The following is a 9,535-nucleotide window of genomic DNA, read 5'->3' on the forward strand; positions in this document are numbered from 1 at the left end:
AATGAAAAAAATAAATGTTATGGTATATTCCATATGGACCCAAACTATTAAAGAAAGCAGTGCCACATAAAATGTCGATACACAGGGTAATTTTACCTTAAACTTAACCTCTTAGGAAATGATATAGAGTTTTTTATATAACATAAATCTATTATAATAATTAACAAACATATTTAATTGACTAAAATAAGCTAGTCCCACCAAATTTCATTACAAAATATAAGAATTATTGCAAATTTCCTAAGATGCCTTACTGTCTTAAGATTGTACACTAGTTCACTACAAAATGGGGAATTTGAACTTATTATAACAGCCTAGGAAAAGAAACAGAGTTATAAGTGCAACATAAATCTATTATATTAATTAACAAGCATATCTAATTGATTAAAATAAGAATATCTCAATAAATTACATTGAATATTAAAAAAATTATGGCTAATTTCCTATGATGTATAACTATCCAAGCTTATATACACACTAATTCATTAAACATGTGAGTAATATTACCTGATTATAACCTCATGTTAAATGAATTAAAGTTAGTTAAGCAACATAGTATTTTAATAATTAGTAAAACCTACATCAAATTGACTTATATAAGAAAATCCCAACAAATTTCATTGAAAATTAAGAAATAATGGCTTATTTTCTATAATGCCTTATTAATAACTTTACCACACTAAATTATTGAAAATTTGGGTAAGTTTACCTAGTTATAAACTTCTGGTCACTGAAGCAAAGTAAATAAAGCCAAATAATGTTATACTATCAAGTAACTACTACATCTAATTGACTCAAATAAGAAAACCCAATTGAATTAAATTGACAATGAAGAAAGATGGGGTAAATTTTCTTTGATGCCTAACTGTTCAAGATAATACATTAAATGGGGATCATTTTACCTTATTATATGGAATCACCAAAAAAAAAAAAGATTTTTTCATTTCTTTATAGTAAAAAATAACAAGAATAAATATTAACAAGGCAAAGGCAACGTTCACAGGACTCCGCCCCGGACACACCCAAGCAGGACACACAGAAGGCACCAAACAAGCACCCAGAGTGGACACAAGGGCGAAAGGAGCGGGACACGTAATGTGAAATAATATAAACAAAAACAGACCCATAAGGGAATCAAAGGGAAAAGGGCTGTACGGGTGAAAAGGTGGGGGGGGGGTAAAATGGAAGAGGGGGGGGGAAGAGAAAATACCTACCAATAAATCAAAGTTTTCAGAAATACAGAGCACTATTTTCATTCGCGGCGGTTATGCGTAAGTCATGGTCGGATTAACACTATGAATTAAACTTACCCGCAAAATGTTAGAATACAATATAGCATATAGAGTGGTGATGAAACGTCACGGCAGTGGGCGTTACCCTGTATGGTTTGAAATTTCGAGTTTGTAAGTACACTAGTTGGGACGTAGTCCCAACTAAAAACGAATGGTAGAAACTTTAGCTAATCAGCGATCAATTTATCAAGTCATTTACATAGAAGCGAACGAAATTAATACATGACCTTTTTAAACAAAGGAAAACATACATTGCAGACCGGCAGTCCAAAATATTTTCAAGACAAGGGCAAAATCTATTTGTTTCAGGACTTTAAACCTCATGGACGTTTCGGCCCTGAACGTTTCGGCCTCAAAACCCTGGTATGTTCGGCACTTTTTTTAAATTCGATAAATATATAAAATAATACCATGCAATATTGGTTATAATATAATATATATAATATATAAACATACTTGCAAACATGATTGATATAAACTGGGACATACTTATGTCCCGGATATAAAGACGATTTTCGGTCAAGGGTATGGTCTTATATATATTTTCGTATAAAATAATTTCCCTGGGAAAATAATTATTGATTTGATATTTTATATGAGTTCTGAAAAAATTATCAGCTGTAAAACTACATGCATATATTAATTCATTTTTTTGTTATCAAAAAAAATTCCATAAAAGGATATTGATTAAAATATGTTTTTATACAATAGATAAAAACATAATAGAAGTGTGAAAAAAGTGAATAAAGCTTATTTATTTCAATTTTTATAAACACTGGTTTATAAATTAGAACCTTTATTTACAATTGCATTGGTGATGTGTCCACACAAGCCTTTTGAAAGTAAATGAATAAGAGTGTTATATTAAGAATAAGCTTCTATTTTGGGCCCTAAATTGTAAGTTTGAAAAAAAAATGAGGAAAATGGAGAAACCTGTGAACCTCATGCACCTCCATAAGTGCCAGGAGGGGAGGAGTGTTGGACGATTCTCTCACCCTTTGACATTTGAGTCCCAACAGTAATAAAACAATGTGACATTGGCCTAAAGTTTCATACAATCATCTATTCCAAAGGGGACTGTAATGGATGGTATACAACTCAAAGTCCTATTTCACATTGTTCACTGTAAACATTCAAGGTCGAATTCTAATAAAGCATGGAAATATGTTAGGGTTCCGAACTGTTCACTATATAGGGAGATGATGCGTAAGCAGCCTTATACAATATAGTTCAGTCGGTTGAGTGGCAGAATGGTATTCCGAGGGTCCCGGGTTAAAGTCCTGGTGAGGCAGCACCTTTCTTTTTCAACTTGTGACAGTTACAAAACAGGAAGGTATTAGGCATTTAATGTTCCTTAATAATAATATATTATATAAAAACATATAAAGTGCATATAATGTCAATAAATTTCAATTTCAATGCTATGAAACATATTTTCTGATGCGTCGCTCTTTTGGTAAATCCATATGCTTTACAGTTTACACATGATTCACAAATTATTGGAGTCCAACACTACTTCCCTCCTGGCTCTTATGGAGGTGCATGAGGTTGACAAGTTTCTCCATTTTCCTCATCTTATTTCAGTTAAGGGCCTAAAATAGAAGTTTATTCTTAATATAACACTCTTATTCATTAACTTTCATTAGGCTCGTGTGAACACATCACCAATGCAATTGTAAATAAGGTTTCTAATTTATAAACCAGTGTTTATAATAATTAAAATAGATAATTTTTTCACACTTCTATAATGTTTTTATCTGTTATATAAAAACATATTTTAATCAATATCTTTCTATTGAATTTAATTTTTTGATAACAAAAAAGTGAATAAATATATGCATGCAGTTTTTAAGCTGATAATTTTTTCAGAACTCATGTAAAATATCAAATCAATATAAGATAAGTTAGTTCACATAAACCCGTTTAAAATAGAAATCTACATGAATATCTAGCTATCATTTAATCAAATCGCTAAACGATCTAGCAAAAGTTGTTAAAAATTATATTATAAGGATATTTTATTTAACGTTAAGAAACGTTTTCTATTTTGCGTGCGTTTAGCGTGCGTTTTAGCGTGCGAATATCGTTTAGCGTATTTAGTTTAGCGTAAATCATTTTGCATGCGTCTGCGTATTTCGTTTCGTAAAGCGTGCGTGTAACATGCGTTCGTATAGCGTGTAACGTGCGTGCTTTTTTCCGGGAACGTGCGTTTTGCGTGTAAACTGAAATGTTCACCCTACTGTATACACGTGTGTAAGATGTCAAAGTAAGAAAATGGTTGTACTTAATTGAAAAGTGCGTTACGTCAAGATAAACCCTCAAAAGATACATAAATGGTACCAGGTCCATCGCAATTCGTTAAGTCGAATCCAACACCGCCTGTGTTGAAAATATTATTGTCTTTTATTTTATAAACAGCCAATCATAATTTCCCAAATTCCCAAAAGCATTTTTGTTATCTTCATTTGGGTAACCCCGTTTATTTACCCCGTAATAGGTATGAGGGGGTCGGGGTCATCCTCCATCTTACCTTATATTGCAAATTCCATAATATGGTTATTGTGTGAAAGTCTCATTCACACAATGTGATGCCGTTTTATTATTTGGTCGTTTTGCACACATTTGTACATATTTTAACCAACAAGGTCGTCCCCTCGTCAAACTGTACAGAAGTGTGAATAAACGGCATGGAATTGCACCGTGAGCGTGTAATAAGTTTAAAGAGTGCATATGTGGGTTCCAGTCTTACTAAGTATTTCCAGTAAAACATTAAAACATAAAACAAAGTTTAGTCATATACTTACCGACAACAGCAAACGGCCGTATTTAATCCACCGCTTCTGCGACGAATCCTCCACCGCCGCTGCGAAAGATATGGCCAGTGTTCACATTTTCCACGATGAAATTCATTGTTATTGTTCCTTCCTTGCTGTTGAAAATTTGTAAAGATACTTATAATATACCACGTTTTATTTAAGTTGTGCGCTAGAAAAATTAAAGAGGGTGTTTTCTTTGGCCAATAGAAAAAAAGGTTTATCATAGAGTATGTTAGTTTTCGTGCGAACGTTAATCAACAAAAACGTTTCATATTTCAGGAGCATTGCCATGCAATCTGCCCTCATTGCAGTCTCTTTCAAAAGCGAGATTGCAAGCAGTAAAACGTCACGGAGCTTATAACCCCCCCCCCCCTACCTGATTGAGTCAGAAGAGTTTATAAAGTGTTGTAGAAGCAAAGAGTGTAAACACATTTCAAGTATTTGCCCGAGATGTTGCTCCGAAGACAGACGGATTTAACAAAATCAGTCGTAAATTATTAATTTCTATGTCTCATACATTTGACATTCCTAAACCTGAGACAAGGAGGCCCAAAAGAAACTAGGCCAACATACCAAACTACAAAATGTCATCACGAGGCACCCGGCAAGTAAGAGATTTCCAGAAAACAGATTCTTCGCCACATACGACAAGCGTTTAATTACGAAAAGTGGTTAAAAAAATATTGTAAACATGTAAATGCACCAAAGTTGTATAAAAGTATTAGTGACAAAAATTGCTTATCTGATGTATGGGAGAATATAGAATGGATGAGAATAATATATGCCAAGGCGTTAGTCGAAGATTGTATTTGTCAGTCAGGCTATATTTTCCCGTTTAATCGTCAGCAACTTATATGACTGATGTTAATAAAACAAATTTTTTCTTCATTTTCTCAAGATAATAGAAGACTTTAAATTATTATAATATTACGCTCCTTCCATTGTAGCTCGATGAAAAACAGACCTAAACAAAAAACAAAAATCAATTAAAGTTTATTATAATCTTTGGAGCTGTAAATTCTTATATGTTTAAAAGGCACATTAGTCCCCAGGAATAAATATATATAATTTTCTCTAAAACGGACAAAAATGTTTGTAATGATTTAAGAATGAAACTGAAGTATGATACGCTTATCATTTATACAGAGAAGTGCTTGAAGTGAAAATACATGGCATAATATAGCAAAATGTAAACAAAATAGTATTTTGACTACCATTCAAAATGCTAATTCACTATAACTATACTAATTTCTTGCCAATATGCTCTATTTAGGAAACTAAAACAGAACATCAGAAGTGAAAGGCCGTTGAACGAATTGAATTTTAGCAGTTTTGGACCTCAAAGAGCCTTTAATGAATTCATCGAATTTTAATTAAGAAATATGCTTTAGGAAATAAAATGCGATATGATAAACTTGATATGCATGTTCATAAGTCTACGAAGCGAGGAAAGAAAACATGTGTGTGACACATTTGTGTGACTTTCTTGTCCTATGGGTATATCGACTTTATACACTTTGAGATGTAGTACTTGTATATAACAATGAGAAAAAATCAACAAGGTTCCAAGAAATGTAATAGTGTATACTTAATGAATGTTGACATGATTTTCCGTAGTAAAGGTTAAATAAATAAAATTTTGCACAAGTTGCCTTTTTTAAAACATGTCAAACATATCCTAGAAACATTAACTTGAAAACACTGTTACAAGTGTCCGATCCTATATATTAATCCCTAAAATGTAATGGAAATAACTAAGTTGTTAGTTGTGCTAAACATTTTATCCTTTGTGAGCAACAATCTCACATATTTCGTTTTCGTTTAGGAACTGGCACAGAAAAGCCCAATCAAGTTAAGTGGTTACTTTAAAACAAACGCAGCTAATCTCATCTTAGAGAAACACTCTGGCGCTTTTGTTGAGGATCAATTTAATTTTCGTTACTCGTGTCAGGGGTAGAGATTAGATTTCGTGCCAAACTAGTCTTTTTATTTAGACTTGTCAAAGAAAGATTGAAATAGTTTTGACGGACGAAAACATAAACATACATTTCTAAAGTTTGTCAATATTTCATATATCTGTAAAGTTACTTTTAAATATAAATATATTTGATTTTCCCGCTCTTTGTACATTAATATCAGCGCTTGATATTATAAACACTTATTTTCCCTTTTCTGTGCAACACAAATTTCAGACAAACAATAATGGAGAGTGACAGATAGTAAAGATGACGGATGGAAAAAACTTGTTCACGAAAGTGACAATGAAGCTAATAAACCATATCATAAACGGAAATTAGATAAACCTGGTAAATCATAATTATGATTATTATAATCATTGACCAAATGCATAACGGAATTGGCGCACAGGTGGCATAATCAGTTTTGGCAACCACACCCCTATCTCCCCAGGACCACTTCTACAACCCTAAAAAAATTCAACACTCTTAGACTTACTATACAGCAAGGTACCAAATACAAATCCACCGATAAACTTATTAAAAATCCACTATCAAAATTATAGTTATACATCTACGTTTTCATATAAATGACACACACCATAACATTAATAATATTCATTAATTGTTCAAATTTATTTTCTTGATCTGTGAAGTTTTAACGAGAAATCATAATTTTGTTTTGAATGATTTTATTCATATGAATATTTTTTGTGAGATGCTTGGAGTGTGGGGGTACTAGTAAATAGCCAGGATCTACACCGTACCTTTGTCTTTTGCAGTATCAAGGAAAACTTCAGAAGTAAGATAATCGATCAATTGTCCTATGAACCAATAATAACTTTATATTATTTATATATAAGCCCAACACGCCAAAAGGTAAATAAGTTGTTATAATTTTGATCCAGACCCTGTTATGGATGTATCATACATTTAAAACAGTCGATGTTTTATCAGCTATGTTGGCATTCATTTGATTTTTGATCGATTTTTTCCATACAGTTTATTTTATTTCTTTGATATTGTTAATTATAACAAAAAAAATATTGTCATGCCTTAGAATTCATTTTTTACTTCTAAATGGTAAGTTGTATTGATCTCCATCCCCTCTTCAGAATAGGGAGAACATTGGATTTGTAATCCAGAGGTAGATGAGTTGCTAATCAGACAAGACCAATCTTCTCCTTGGCAATTAATATGAGATAATAGGTTTAATGCTCAATTGTGTCTTACCACTGTGTCAGAAATCATGTAGCATTAGTAGTCACTAGTCAGTCATTTATGAAGGATTTTGTAATAACTGCTAAGTTAACCAGGAAAATCAGTGTGGTGGATTTGTCTGCCCAGATTGAAGCAGATTAAACTACTAACAACTTTGTAATAATCATATTTTTACTGTATTTAAGAACCAACACATCCTCGTATAATACTTCATATAGATATTGATTGTTTTTATGCTCAAAAAATAGATAAATACAGAATCCCTAAAGAAAGCCCAACACGGCAAAATTGAAAATGTTGCAGGCTCGGTTTGATTGAGCCTGTTCATGGACGGTACTGGAAAGTGCAAATTACCGTCCACGCCCCCTAGCACCGGCTTAAGCAGAATTCAACATTTAAACGTGAAATAGTACAATTTTGAATTTAGAAACATCCGCAGATGTGTTCATACGGCGGTTATCATGGAACCTTCAATGTGACACGTAAGTGCCATTCCATGAAAAGCGGCGTATGGTCCCCAAGTAATAAAAAACGTGTGCCCTAAACGAGAAAACAATGGGCAGAACTAAATAAAATGGAATTTTGAAAGGGGATCAGAGGTTATGAAGCCTGCGTATCACAGATAAGACGTCAAAAGACAAATTTAAAAAGCAGGCAACATATCCTAAGGGTGATTCAACATTATTCAAGTAGGAATATTGGAACCACCCAACTAGAAAATGCCGAAAAGTTGAAACAAAAAATATCACAAGCACAACAATAATGTCGTGCTGAACGATCTTCAAGGATCGAAAATATAACATCATTGATTAAATGTACGGGGAGACTTTTTACAGCCGCCACACGGCACAAATATTTCAAGTTGAAATGCTGAGGAAACCTGACTTTAAGGTTGTATAAAGAGATGACATATTTCGATCGATCATATACGGTATTTAGGGTATATAACCGGAAAATAAATAAAAACCACGCACATCGAATCATTATTTGTACTAAATCCTCGATTTATTTTATCTCTGCGGCGGTTTGCAATTTTTTGCATTTAAAATCGTGAGCGCTCGACGATGTCCGCTAGTGACGTCATAGGAAGTACTCCACCATTATTTTGGATTGTTTACATCGTTTATTCACACAATATCTTTAATTTTAAGACAAATAGTTAGATTTGCCTGCTATTTGCTGCGCAGGATGTTTCACTAATAGGCCTGGGAAAGATATAGGTCTTCATAATTTCCAAAGGGACGAAAAAACGGGCAAAGAGGATTTTTGCACTGCCTCATACTGGTATGCCATATTCCAGTTCCTGGACTCTACGATAAGGAAGAAATTTGCAGTTAGATTGTAGCGCCCACTTGGAAATATCATGTTTCACACAGCAGACTTGAACTATAATGATTTTAGGTATACCTTGTCGACTACAGTTGAAGAATTCGGCCGTGCCACGATATTTGCGTCAACTTCAAATAGAACGGGATGCCTCCAGGAAAAGAGAGGATCAGCGAGTATGTAACATTTGATATTTAAATTTTGTTGAAATAATATAAGCATTAAACAGAAAGGCATCATGCTTCATTTAATACTTTTGATATTACCGGTACCTATGTCCATTGAACGTGGAAAACTTCCAAAATTGCAAGCCAAAAGTTTTTTGCACGTAAGTCATGTATGACCAGCCTATATGCTGTTGAACCCAGCAAAATAAAAGTTAAAAAAAAACCTAAAATGATAATGATTAAGCGAGCTAGAACTTTCTAAATTTGTCACTGAGTGAGAAAAATGTGCAGCCTTACTGGGACTCGCAGCGCGTTTTGAAAATTTAGGACATTCATAATTTTAGTCTCTTATAAAATACGAGAGAAATTAACTGAAACATTGTTAAATCATTTCTATGGACAACATAAATATATCTTTAATGAAAAATCCATCTCGTACTTGAGCTGTCACCCATACAAGATTGATGTATCATCGATATGTTTTTTTTCTTTTTTCTGACGATCAAAAATCGATACATGAATTTAAAAAATGACTCATTAGATATTTGGGGAATCAATTAAGTGTCTTCCGACGTCTTACGACAATACTCAAAAAACATGTACTGCGGCAGTTGTCCATGTCTAACACTAGTCTGGATACAGTTAATGAGTTATATAATGGATGACCAAAAAATGATCAAGACAAAAATTATGCAATGGGAATTTATAAAGAAACATGTACATGTATTTTACTGAAATCAAATAAACATGTATAAAAG

Source organism: Ruditapes philippinarum, unplaced genomic scaffold, assembly GCF_026571515.1.
Source record: "Ruditapes philippinarum isolate M1 unplaced genomic scaffold, ASM2657151v2 ctg6152_1_1_1_1, whole genome shotgun sequence".
Taxonomy (NCBI): Eukaryota; Metazoa; Mollusca; class Bivalvia; order Venerida; family Veneridae; genus Ruditapes; species Ruditapes philippinarum.